The 13,391-nt window shown below is 44.2% G+C and overlaps 1 protein-coding gene across 1 annotated transcript in view; it reads right to left on the bottom strand.

Annotated features, from left to right (window-relative positions):
* Positions 1-13,391, bottom strand: part of Nucb2 (nucleobindin 2) — a 36,202-nt gene that overhangs the window by 18,947 nt on the left and 3,864 nt on the right. The window contains exon 2 of the mRNA XM_032892827.1: positions 11,842-12,002. The gene's annotated coding sequence lies outside the window, so the exon portion shown is untranslated. The remainder of the gene's footprint in view (positions 1-11,841; positions 12,003-13,391) is intronic.

The raw sequence follows: 13,391 nt of genomic DNA on the forward strand, positions 1-13,391 counted from the left end.
CTTCCAAAGGACTAGGGTTCAGCCCCTGGCACCCACATTGTATTGCTCACAACTATGTAACTACAGTTCCAGAGGGCCTTCTGCCTTCCGCAGGCACCAGGCATGCATGTGGTGCACAGACACACAGAGAGGTGAAACACCCATACACATAGAATTAAAAATAAACAAATCTTAAATTAATAAATATGACAAAAGGCCTGCAGAGAATGACAGTTGAGAGCACTTGCATCTGGCAGCTGACGTTCACCTGCAGCTTCAGCTCCAGGGAATCTGATGCCCTCTTTTGGCCTCTGTGGGCCCTGCAAGCATACGGACAGAGACACAGACCCATGAACATATAAAAATAAAAACTAATAAACAACTACAATGAAAACATGGTGAATAACCAGCCAGGCAGTCAAGATGGCTCAGTGGGTAAAGGCATGACAAACTGAGTTTGGTCCCTGGGACCCATACGATGGCAAGAGAGAACCGCTGAAAGCTATCCTCCTGCCTCCACAGTTATCCTCTGACCCATGTACACACTCAGACAATGAATGAATGTTTTAAAAAAACAAAAAAAACAGCTGGTCTGTGGTGGTGAATGCCTTTAATCCCAGCACTTGAGAGGCAGAGACAGGCAGATCTCTGAGTTTGAGGCCAGCCTAGTCTTTATAGATCAAGTTCCAGGACAGCAAGGGCTACATAGAGAAACATGGTCTCAAAACAAAACAAAAACAAACAAACAAACAAAAACAGTCAATAGTTGCTTTCAATTAAATTGGCCAGTAAAATACCAAATAGATCAGGTGTAGAGGCACACCTCGGTAATCACATAACTCAAGAAGCAGGGGCTGGAGAGATGGCTCAGTGGTTAAGAGCACTGACTGCTCTTCCAGGGTCCTGAGTTCAACTGCCAGCAACCACATGGTGGCTCACAACCATCTGTACTGGGTTCTGATGCCCTCTTCTAGTGTATCTACTGTGTACTCACATGCATTAAATAAACAAAATCATTTAAAAATCTATTTTAAAAAAGCAGAGACAGGAGGATTGCAGCAAGATCGTGGCCAGTCTAGTCTACATAAGTTCCAGGCCAATCGGGGCTGTATAGAAGAGGCCGTGTTTCAAAAACACAGTAACAAAAAAGGAATAGGAAGGATGTTGGAGAGGTTTCTGTAGTGATTATTACATTGTGTTCATCTCTTACATGTAGACTGTCACAGGGTTAAAACAGAACAAAAGATTTCAAATATTATGAATACAATTGTTCAAGTTTTATTCTGTTTCCATAGCTCTGTGATCCATAGCTCTAAATCTCCTCCAAGAAATAGAAAGGAATAAGATGCGTTTACGCATGCAAGCTTACGAAGGGAACAGATCGAGAGTAATGTTAAGAACATCAACAGCATGGAGGAAGGTACACAGGAAATAGACGAAATACTCAGAAAGCCAAGAGCAGGGCTGAGACCCTGAGTGACTGACACAAAGTGGCAGACTACCTGTGAGGAGCTCCTTTGCAGAAACACAAATCCCCAGGGCCTATGCTGGCCTTGAAAACCAGAGACCTCAGAAGACCCCACCATCCTTATCGAGTCCTGTAGCTAATTCTGAAGCAACAGCAGTCACTGCCCTTCAACATGCGCCTCTGTCTACTGCTTAGAGCGCTTCTCTCTAAGGTAACTGGGGGCTGAGGGTGCAGCTTGGGGGCTGAGGGTGCAGCTAGGCAGTAGCACTTGCCAAACATGCATGGAACCCTGCATCCCAACCCCAGCACTGAGGTAGGGGGCAGTGTCCCCATGTTTGTGTGTTGGTGGTCACACGCATGTGTGTGCTTGTATGTATGTGGTGGTCAGATACTCCAGAAGCTGTCCACCTTCTTTTCTGAGACAAGGTTTCTTGCTGGGGCCTGGAACTTGCTAGGTGGACTAGGCTGGCTGGCTAGGGAATCTTGTCTTCCCCGTCCCTGTGATGTGATTACAGGCATCTTTCTTTATTGAGACCAGGTGGCACGTACCCCAGGCTGGCCTCAGACTCTCTGTGTAGCTGAGGATGATCTTGAACTCTTCCTGGTCTTCCTGCAGGTCTGTACTGTCACAACCAGCCTGATCTCGGTATTCTTTAAGTTCATAAATCCCACCATCAAATTAGTCGGTAAAACAGAGACTCTTTCAGACACCTAATCAGAAATGCCACTAAAACTGCTCATGCTCAAACCGATTATATGAAATTACCAAGTTAAACAATTTATAAATACCTTTACTTTTAAGCCTCTAGTTGAATAGGGCTCACTACAGAAGGCTGACATACTGGGAAGGCAAGAGGCCAGCTCCAGTGCTCAGACACAAAAGCCAACAGCAAAAATAACACAGATCAAACCCACAGACATCTGAAATCTCTTGGATTTCACTGGAAACAGGAGGCTCCACCCTAAGGCCCAATTGCTTCCGGAGGCAGGAACGACACTCGGGCCGAAACACTGAAGGGCCTGTGTTCTTTCATTCTGGGTTTAGTTTTGGTTTTTACATGGCTAAGACAACTCATCATTGTATGTCATTCAAAACCAAAAGCTATTTTGCTTTTTAGGAATTTTTAAAAGCTAAAGACTGAGATTTATAAGGAGAAATCTGTGGTTTTAAGTCAAATACAATCATAAACACAATCAAGGGGGGAAAACACATATTATACGATTCAATCCATGTAAAATGCCCCCAATAGGCAAATCCCTAGAGAAGGAGATTATTACTGCTTACAGCTGATGGCAGCAGGAGAGGAAAGCAGAAATAAAGATTACCGGGGAGAGGATTGTTTAGTGGGGATGAGTATGTGTTAAATCAGGAAGAGCAGACAGCAGTACAGCATTAGAGAGCAGCAGGCACCAGTCAAGTGGACACTTTACATGAAGGCGGGGGGTGGGGGTAGCTCGACTGGCGACACATGCTGTAATTCCAGCTTCTGGAAGCTGAAGCAGAAAGACTGAGCCTAAGGCCTGGACTATAGAGTGATCAATAGTGATCAGCCAGGACTACTGGACTGGACCTCATAGTGAGGTAGATGGGGTGTGTGTGTGTGTGTGTGTGTGTGTGTGTGTGTGTGTGTGTATGTGTGGTGTGTGTGTGTATGTGGGTGTGTTTGGTGTGTGTGTGTGTGTGTGTGTGTGTGTGTATGTATGGTGTGTGTGTGCGCGCGCGTGTGAGCGTGTATGTGTATGTATGGTGTGTGTGTGCGTGCATGTGTGTGTATGTGTGTGTGGTGTGTGTGTATGGTGTGTGTGCATGCATGTGTGTGTCTGTATGTGTATATGTGTGTGTGTCTGTGTGTAAATTACATGATGTAGAATCATCTTTCAATTTTACAAAGAAGAGATACAGAAAAATATCGCTCTAAATGTTTTTATTGTAAAGAAAAAATTATATAACTTAAAACCCATGCTTAGCATCTACTCTGGCCATGATTTATAATTTTCCATAATCTAAATTCATATTCTCTTTTAAAAGATTTATTTATTCATTTATTATATGTAAGTACACTGTAGCTGTCTTCAGACACACCAGAAGAGGGCATCAGATCTCATTACAGATGATTGTGAGCCACCATGTGGTTGCTGGGATTTGAACTCAGGACCCTGGAAGAGCAGTCACTGCTTTTAACCACTGAGCCATCTCTCCAGCCCCTAAGTTCATTTTCTTAACACATTCATCTTTTATTCTATCACTATCAGAAGAAAAAGCATGATCTTCTTTCTTTATAATTTTCTTGATAATTCTGTCAATTTTTACCTAAGCACAAGGCTACATAAATTTAAATTTTCTTGCCCTCTGCTGAACTTTACTATTTGAGTGACTTTGTATCTTAGGCCAATTTTACTTGAAATCAGTTGTGTTCCTATTAGTGTGTTAAAATATAAGCATGTATGTGTATATACATATATGCACTGTTCTGTATGACTGACAACTGCCTTTTTTGTTTTTATTTGCTGTGTATATGTGTGTGTGTGTGTGTGTGTGTGTGTGTGTATGTTTGCCCGTGTGCATGTGTGCCACACTGAATGTGTGAAGGTCACAGGACTTTTAGGAGTTGGTTCTCTCCTTCCACTATGTGAGTCCCATCTCAACTTCTTTCCTTTTTAAATCTCTTTTAGATTTATTTATTCATTCTCTTGTGCTTTGCCTTCTTGTATATCTATGTACCACATGTGTGCAGTAGCTGAGGCGGTGAGAAGTGAAGGTTGGGGGTTGGGATTTGGCTCAGTGGTAGAGTGCTTGCCTAGGAAGCGCAAGGCCCTGGGTTCGGTCCCCAGCTCTGAAAAAAAGAATTAAAAAAAAAAAAAAAAAAAAAAAAAAGTGAAGGTTGGGTCCTCTGAATCCACAGAGTTGTGAGCCACCGTGTGGGTCCTGGGAACCAAGCCTGGGTCTTCTACAAGAGCAACACGTGTGCTCTTAACCACTGAAGCATCTCCACAGCCTCGTCTGCCTTCTAATTCAAACATTTCCTGTTTAAATTTACTCAGATCATGGAGTCTGTATTTAATCAACTTGATACATGATTCTTTAGCTTAATGTGTTAAAAGTCAGGGATTGTCTTTCAATTAATTGAAAAAAACTGATTGGCCAGGTGGTGACAGCAATACAGCTTCACGGCCTGAAAATCATAAACTTCATTGCAGTTTTTCTATTGGCGTAACCTCATTACGTCTCACTGCTCACTATCTTCAAAGGGATTAAACTAAGTCAGACCCAGACTTAGTTGCACAACTGTGACCATAGCAATCGGAAGGCTGACACGGAAGGACTGCAGAGAGCCTGAGGCCACCCTGGGCTACAAACAGAGGGTGGCAGCCATAACCCAATGGTCAGTGCTCGAGTAGCATGCGTGGAGCCCTGACCTCAATCTCCGGACCTACAGGTGAAAGGGGCCGTAGTTGGCATCCGAGTGTTCCTCTGAAAGCAGAGAAAACGAAGCGGCTGGCCGGGGCGAACAACACTGCTGCCAGAGGAACAACCTGACCTTTTCGTTTATGGGCACTAATTGCTTTACCAGACTTTAGACAGGAAGCTACTACACAAAGCTATGGAACTCTGTGTTCTGAGACACAGAAGAACTCCCTATGAACAGCCACAGAGCACTGTTGAGAACAGCAGAAACTGCTGCAGGTCCCAGGGCTGACAGGACAGATGTGACCATCACTGAGGCAAATGTCAAACTGTCAGTAACATCTTCCTGACACGGAGCAGATGTTCCATAACTTCTAGTGAATGTAAGAAAAGAAGGACAGAGGCTCTAACTCAGTGGTACAATACTCATCTAGCATGCGCCAGGTGAAGGGCTTGATCTCAGTAACACCAGGTAAGGTGAAGAGGCAAAGCTGATTTTAGTCAATGGGAAGGGTTGACAAACTCCTTCCAGTGTTCTCTCACAGGCCTCAAAATAATGCACTAACCCTAAAGGGGAAAGACACTGGCATGAGAGAATGGGCTTTTGCTCTTTTGAAACAAGGTCTTGTTATGTAGCCCAGGCTGGCATCAAACTCACAGCGACACCCCTGCCTCAGCCTCTCGAATGTTGAGGTTACAGATATGCATCAGCCTATCTAATGAGAACAGATTTTTACTTCTTGAGATGCTTGTTAATTTATTTAAAGATAAACTAGCCTAGGTAACCAAGAATGGCTTTGAACTTCTGATCCTCCTGCCTCTCCTGGAGAGATGAGATTATAGGTGTACATTGTCATGCTCGGTTTACGCGGTGGTGGACGCTGAACTCAGGGCTTTGCACATGCTAAGCAGGCACTAGGCAGACTGATCCACTTCCCTGGCCTGCTTCCTTTGGACTCCACAGACTTGTTTAATGGAGTGTCCGCTCATCAGCCCATGCAAGATAATTCAGGGATGACTATGAAGATGTCCATACTCTTCAAGAACACCGAATCCAGTGGCTGTACATGCTGGAACTGAACTCAGGGTCTTCCTGCATCCAAGCAGGCACTCTACCAACTAAACTGCATCTCCAGTCCATAAATGGGTTTCCATAGCACTCCACTGAAGGACTATCAGAGAAATAGCTGGCCAAAGCTGCTGACACACTACATTTGAAACTACAAGGCGACTTCCCAAAGATGTTCCAATGTGCTCTTGTGGGAGTGGGCAATAACACTACTGAGGGAAGAGTGGCTAAATCTGACTTGAAGAATCTGGCCTAACCTGCTGGGCACGTTCGCTTAGCTCCAGGAGTATTCTGATTTGATGTGTCTGAGCAGTTAAGGAACAGGACACCTGGAAAAGAACACGTTGGTGCTGTTCCTCCACAGCTGACAGCTGTCAGTGCTTTTTGGTTAACAAACAATTAAAGGGTTTGAAAATAATATAGGAATCTGAAAGCTCTCTGCCAGCTTATGCTAACACCGAGAGCCCCCAAAGCTGTGAAGTTCACGTTACAGGATTAGAAGAAACTCCCAGGCAGTGGGGCCTAACAGGAAACAAAGAAGGGCTGCAGAGACTGTGCAGCAGTTAAGAGCACTGACTGCTCTTCCAGAGGGCCAAGGTTCAATTCCCAGTACCCCAAGTCACAACTGTCTGTACCTCCAGCCCCAGGGGGGCTGACATCCTCTCTGGCCTCCTTGGAGTACATGCATGTGTTACACAGACATACAGGATAAACACTTATACATAAAATTAAAAAAAAAACAAATAAATCTTTTTAAAAGATGCATTTATTATGTATACAGTGTTCTGCCTACACGTATAACTGCCTGCCAGAAGAGGGCACCCATTACAGATGGTTGTGAGCCACCATGTGGTTGCTGGGAATTGAACTCAGGACCTCTGGAAGAGCAACCAGCACTCTTAACCGCTGAGCCATCTCTCCAGCCCCATAAATCTTTTTATAAATGCTATGCAAAAGCCGTGTGTCTAAATTAATCTGTAAAAGCTCTTTCAGGAACAAAGTGGACTGTGCATGATAAATCATGTCGCAGCTGGCTCAGTTCTCAATGGCAGTATCTTGTTCCTATATGCCATACGGTTGTGTGTCCTACAGCGAAACACAGGAATCGTATGTGTGAAAGCTACCATCTTCTTCAGGACATTCTATCTACTTTGCCTTTTAATAGTCACTGCCTCTCCTTTCTTATTCCATGTGGAGATCAGAGGTAACCTGTAGAAGTTAGTCCTCTCCCTCCGCCACCTCCCGCCTCAGGTCATCATGCTTCTCAGTGAGCACCTTTACCTGCGAGCTATCCAGACAGTCTTCTTGTTCACTTCTTTTTGATCAATGAAAACCATCTAAACGTACTTTCCCCCACCTATTAGATTCTAATCTTTCAGTGCTCACTCTAGATGTAACTAGAACGATTAACTGAAACATGGCTTAAGTCCTTAATAAAGACTTAGTAAATGTCAGCTGTTGCCCTAACAGAAGAAACGGAAAGTGTTCAAGTATATTATGTAGAAGAGTAATGACAGGAAAAAAAAAATCCCTAAACACCAACAAAATGTGGAAACAGATCCAGTTACAGACCTCCATCAACTAGAAAATGTACGGATGTTGCTCATGAGTGCAGAGGAAGGACAGTCAACAGGAAGAAGAGGTGTAACGGTCTCCTTCCCTGACCAGGCCATCATTCCTTTATCACCCTCTTCTTCCCTAAGGATGACACAGACCCTAAAAGGAGACAGTGCGCCAACGGCTGAACCGCAGACGGAGCCATCACTACAGGCTGGATAACATGAAACCCAGTCAACTCACTGTGCAGCCCAGGCCGGCCTCAGATTCAGAGCATCCCTGCCTCTCAGCCTCCCCTGTAGAGCACAGGGGTAGTAGGATGTGGATGTGTTGGTGGTGGTGGTAGTGGTGGTGTTACGTTTGAGGCAGGTGACCCGGATTGCCCGGAACTTACTATACAGCCAAGGATGAGGTCAAACTCCTGATCGTTCTGTCTCCGTCTCCTGGGTGTCAGGATTACAGGTGTGCACCTCCACACCAGTTTATAAGGGGGAGGCAACTGAACCCAGGGCACGGCGCACGCCAGGAGAACCCTCGACAAATAAGCTACATCCCCAGCTCCACGATAAGACAGCACAGGAAGTACAGATGCAGAAGGAATCACACCTACCCCTGTGTACCCAGTAAATCCAAACAAGCCCCCCAAGTCCAGAAAATCAACTCAAAGCTGTGACTCACACAGAGACAGAGTTCTTAGCTGTGAAATCACTCGTGTAGTCAAGAAGTTATTCAGTGAAGAGTATAAACTATGTAACTGTGTATATGAGAGATAAATAGGTAGGTAGGTGGGTAGGTGGGTAGGTGGGTAGGTGGGTAGGTGGGTAGGTGGGTGGGTGGGTAGGTGGATAGGTGGGTAGGTGGGTGGGTAGGTAGGTGGGTAGGTAGGTGGGTAGGTAGGTGGGTAGGTGGGTGGGTGGGTGTGTGTGTGGATGAATGGATAGAGAATACCATATGGTGGTATGTTCACATGCAGGGCAGAAAAGAGGTTACAGGTACATAAGGGATCATGCCCCATTTTTTACCTGAGTTCTGGGGATTTGAACTTAGATCCTCATGCTTGCATACCAAGCCTTCTTACCCATTGAGTCGTCTTCCTAGACCCACCCCTGCCTTTGTGAATCTTTTTCCTTTATTTTTCCTTTTTAATTTTTCCTTTCTTAATCCCCCCTTTTCTCTTCTTTTTAAGGCTGACATGTAGGTTGTTTAGTTTTTTAAACAAAGGTTTATGTTTTAAGAACCACACTGGATGTTATGCTAGAAAGCCAAACTGAAGCCTTTAATGTACTGAGGGGAAAACTACTTTTTTTTTTTTTCCGGAGCTGGGGACCGAACCCAGGGCCTTGCGCTTCCTAGGCAAGCGCTCTACCACTGAGCTAAATCCCCAACCCCCGGAAAACTACTTTTAAAACAATACACGGGGGTGGGGGGGCTGAAGAGATGGCTTGGAGGTTAAGAGCACTGTCTGTTCTTTCAGAGGTCCTGAGTTCAATCCCCAGCAACCACATGGTGGCTCACAACCATCTATAGGGTGAGCTGATGCCCTCTTCTGGCATGTAGGTATACATGCAGATAGGGTACTTACATACATAAAATTAATGAATTAATTAATTAAAAAACAATACACAGAACAGCCATTTTTCTGTTACTGAAAAACCTTGATAAATTTCATTTATTCATTTGTTTTGCCTGCATGTGTGTTTATGCACTGTGTATATGTAATGCAATCAGAAGCCAGAAAAGGGCATCAAATCCCCTGAGACCAGCGTTACAGATGGCTGTGTGACACCATGTGGGTGGTGGGACTCGAACCCAGGTCCCAGAAAGAGTGGTCAGTGCTCTAAACTGTTGAGCTATCTCTCCAACCATGAAAAAAAAAATTTTTTTTAAACTGAGCTGAGCCCAGCACATGGAAGACTAAAACATGAGGATAGCAATAAGTTTAAGGCTAGCCTGGGCTACAGAGTAAGACTGTCTTAAATCACCAAAGCAAAACAAAAGCTAAAAACTGTTCAAGTGGTATTCAGAAATAGACATGTTTAGTCTGATGACTCGAATGTCAAAGGACTTTTAAAACCCTGTAAGAAGCTCAGAAGATAGTGCAGTTGGAAAAGAGCCTGCCTAGCCTGCTAGCCGTTCAGGACTGCAGAAAACTAGGCATGGTGGCTCCTGCCTGTAATCCTAGCACTAAAAAGGTAAAAGTGAAAGGATCAGAAGTTCGAGGTCAGCTTCAGTTCTACAGTGAGTTCAAGACCAATAGGAATTTGCGTGGTACTGTGCCTGGCCATGCCCAGGTATTAAGAGGAAAAGTAGAAGAGCTTGTGGTAATGCAAACACTTCACAGAAATAAAAATCTTCATCTCTCTTTATCTCCTTCCTATAAATACTGAACAACTGACTGAATCTTTACGTCCTTCCTCACTTAAAATTCCATTCCCTGAAATGCTGTTTCATTTTCTCAAGGTTGTTTCTTTTCTTTTTTTTTTTTTTAACACTAAAATAGTGACAATTGAACCTTGTATCCCAGGCCAGCCTCTGCTCCTGAAAATTTCATGCCAGGTAAGAGTTAAGTGACTTTAGACAATCAGTTCCTTTCAACTAGTAGCAAGGTAGGCAGATACATGTCCTGTGTGACTATCCTGAATACAAAGACTACACCAAGAAGGGTCACACTCATTGGCAGTCACTTCTGATGACTGGGTAAGCGACAGTCTTGGGAAAGGTCTCTATCATTCTAGTGTCCTGCTTCGATACAGGCTTGCAGTTTCATAAATGTCAGCTCATCGCTGCACAGCAAACATCCACTGAACATTTATTTTTAAATAACCAGAACAAATCTCCAAACAAGAAGAAAGTGCCTTTATAATGGATCATAGACCAAAAGAAAAGCAGAGCCAGGCACAAGGGCGCATGCCTGTAATCACGACTCCAGAGGCAGACTAGTTCAACAGCCTGGCTAGATTTTGAGTTCCAGGCCAGCAAGGACTATATAGCAAGATTGTGATGGTTTGTATGTGCTTGGCCCAGGGAGTGGCACTGTTGGGAGGTGTGGCCTTGTGGGTATGGGCTTTAATACCCTTGTCCTAGCTGCCTGGGAGCTAGTCCTCCACTAGCCGCCTTCAGATGCAGATGTAGAACTCTCACCTCTGCCTGCACCATGCCTGCCTGGATGCTGCCATGCTCCCACCTTGATGATAATGGACTGAACCTCTGAACCTGTAAGCCAGCCCCAATTAAATGTTGTCCTTTATAAGATTTGCCTTGGTCATGGTGTCTGTTCACAGCAGTAAAACCCTAACTAGGACAAAGATCCTGTCTCAAAAAAACACAAACAAATTAGGAGAAACAAACAAACAACCCAAGAAAATAGCAGAAATGCAATTCAGCACAGAGACAGGTCTGCTCCCTCCCGCAGGTCATGTAAGCCACTGCCAAGAGCCTCGAGCTCAGAAGTGAGAGGGACGCTCTATACATGGCAGAGAGTTCTGCTTCTCCAATGACATCCAAACCTTCCTTCTCAGTAGCACCAACCCATCCTCAGCTATGTCTCCTTGAAGCCTGAGCTTTGGTTCAGGGAGTCTCCAGAGAGACAGAATGCATTCTTTGCCTTTGCCTGGCTGCCTGGAACTCCACTGTAACAGTAGAGGCCTAGCAGCCATCTTTGACATTGAGAATTGGAGGAACCTTAGGGGCATCAGATCAATAACTAGAAGGTGAGGCTGCAGACAGCTTTATGAGGTCACATTGCCTATTCTAAGCTATGACTTCAGAAACTCTGTTAGGGGCTGGAGAGATGATTCAGCCCTAAGAGCATGGGCTGCTTTTCCAGGGAACCCAAATTCCATTCCCAGCATTCATGCAGCTGTTCACACCCTCTTCTGGCATACATACGGTGCACAGACATGAATGCAGGCAAAACACACCCATACACATAAAATAAAATAAAATTTAAATTTATAAAGCAGAATTAATTTAGGGACTGGAGAGATGGCTCAGTTTTTAAGAGCACACACTGTTCTCAACACAAGTTCCATGTTAAGTGATTCACAATCATTTGCAATTCCAGCTCCATAGGGATCAGATTCCTTTGGCCTCTGAAGGCGCATGCTGCTGTCAGCTCAAGGCCAGCCCAGGCCACACAGTGAGTTCTAGACCAGCTCAAGGCCAGCCCAGGCCACACAGTGAGTTCTAGACCAGCTCAAGGCCAGCCCAGGCCACACAGTGAGTTCTAGACCAGCCTGGGCTACATAGTGAGACTCTATCTTTACTCCCTTCCCACCCGGTCTCTCCCTGGTGTTTATTTGCTGTTGGCTGCCATAGTTGGTTTTCGTTTGCACAAAAGATAACTCTTTTCTGAACACTTACCTTCAGAGAGGCCAAAGTTTTATCTCTTTTTCTCTCTCTTTTTGTCACAGATGAGGCCACTGAGATCAGGTGGTAAAATAATCTACACAATATTAAGTTTGTGGCGATCAGGCCTTGGCTCCCGGCCCAGATTTTTCCCTTGAAAAACTGACTGGTGCGTTCTAAATGGAGAAAGAGAGAGATTAAATATAACAATGAATTATAAACGCAGCCTTATTTAGTAGGAAAAACACACAAGAATGTGTGCCATTGTATACATAGTATAAAATTACCGACCATAGGCTAAGACACAGGTAACTTCTTTCAAAAAAAAATGTATTTGTTTTTATTTTATGTGTATGTGTGTATGTGTATGTGTATGTATATGCACATACATAAAATTAGTATGAAAGAAAAGTATCAAATTAATAGGACTTGGTGGCCTAGCACTAGAGGCAGAAGCAGGAGTTTCTCTGTGAGTTCAAGGCCAGCCTGGTTAGCCAGAGCTACGAAGAGAATCGGTTCTCAAAATATCTTAAAAAAAAAAAAAAAAAGAGTATCCAATTTTTATGACCTGTCAAGATACTGATAAAACAGTCAAAGGCCAGAACAAACAGATCTTGTTTACAATGACTAAGTTGTTCAGCACAAGAAAGAACTCAGGATAAGAGCATTTGGTTTTCTTAGCAAACATATAAACTTTAAGATATACAGTGTAGTAGTTTGAATGAGAACGGCTCCCTTAGGTTCAAAAGCTTAAATGCTTAGGGAGTAGCACTATTTGAAAGGACTAGGAGGTGTGGTCTTATTGGAAGAAGTGTGTCACTAGGGGTGAGCCCAAGTCAGGCCCAGTGGCTCTCTCTTGCTGCTACGTGTGGATCTAGATGTAGAGTTCTCAGTTCCTTTTCTAGCACCAAGTCGGCCTGCATGCTACCATGCTCCCCACAATGATAATAATGGACTAAACCTCTAGAACTGAAAGCAAGGCTTTCCTTTATAAGAGTTGTCATGGCCATGGTGTCTTTTCATAGCAACCGACCATAGGCTAAGACACAGGTAACTTCTTTCAAAAAAAAAATGTATTCGTTTTTATTTTATGTGTATGTGTGTATGTGTATGTGTATGTATATGCACTAAGTGCATCCCTGTTGGTCCTAGAAACCAGAATTGGAGTTATGGCCACCATGAGGGCACTGGGGACCAAACACAGGTCCCCTACAAGAACAATGAGTTCTTAACCTCGAGGGAACTACTCAGCTTCAAGGCTAACCTGTTCTGTTAAACCGTTAGCCGGGTATGATGGTGCTACATGCCTGTTGGCCCAGCATGAGGTGGACAACAGAAGGAGCCAGGCTGTCTTTGGCTATATAGCAAGCCTAGAGCCAACCTGGGCACCACGAGCGTCTAGGAAGGAAGGAAGGAAGGAAGGAAGGAAGGAAGGAAGGAAGGAAGGAAGGAGGAGGGAGGAGAAAAGAAAGGAAAAAAGAAAAGAAGACTAAACTAAACAGTTAACAAAGTCCTAACTGAAAATTTTTTTTTTTTTTTTTTTTTTTTTTCGAGCTGGGGACCGA

This window comes from Rattus rattus, chromosome 2 (assembly GCF_011064425.1).
Source record: "Rattus rattus isolate New Zealand chromosome 2, Rrattus_CSIRO_v1, whole genome shotgun sequence".
NCBI lineage: Eukaryota > Metazoa > Chordata > Mammalia > Rodentia > Muridae > Rattus > Rattus rattus.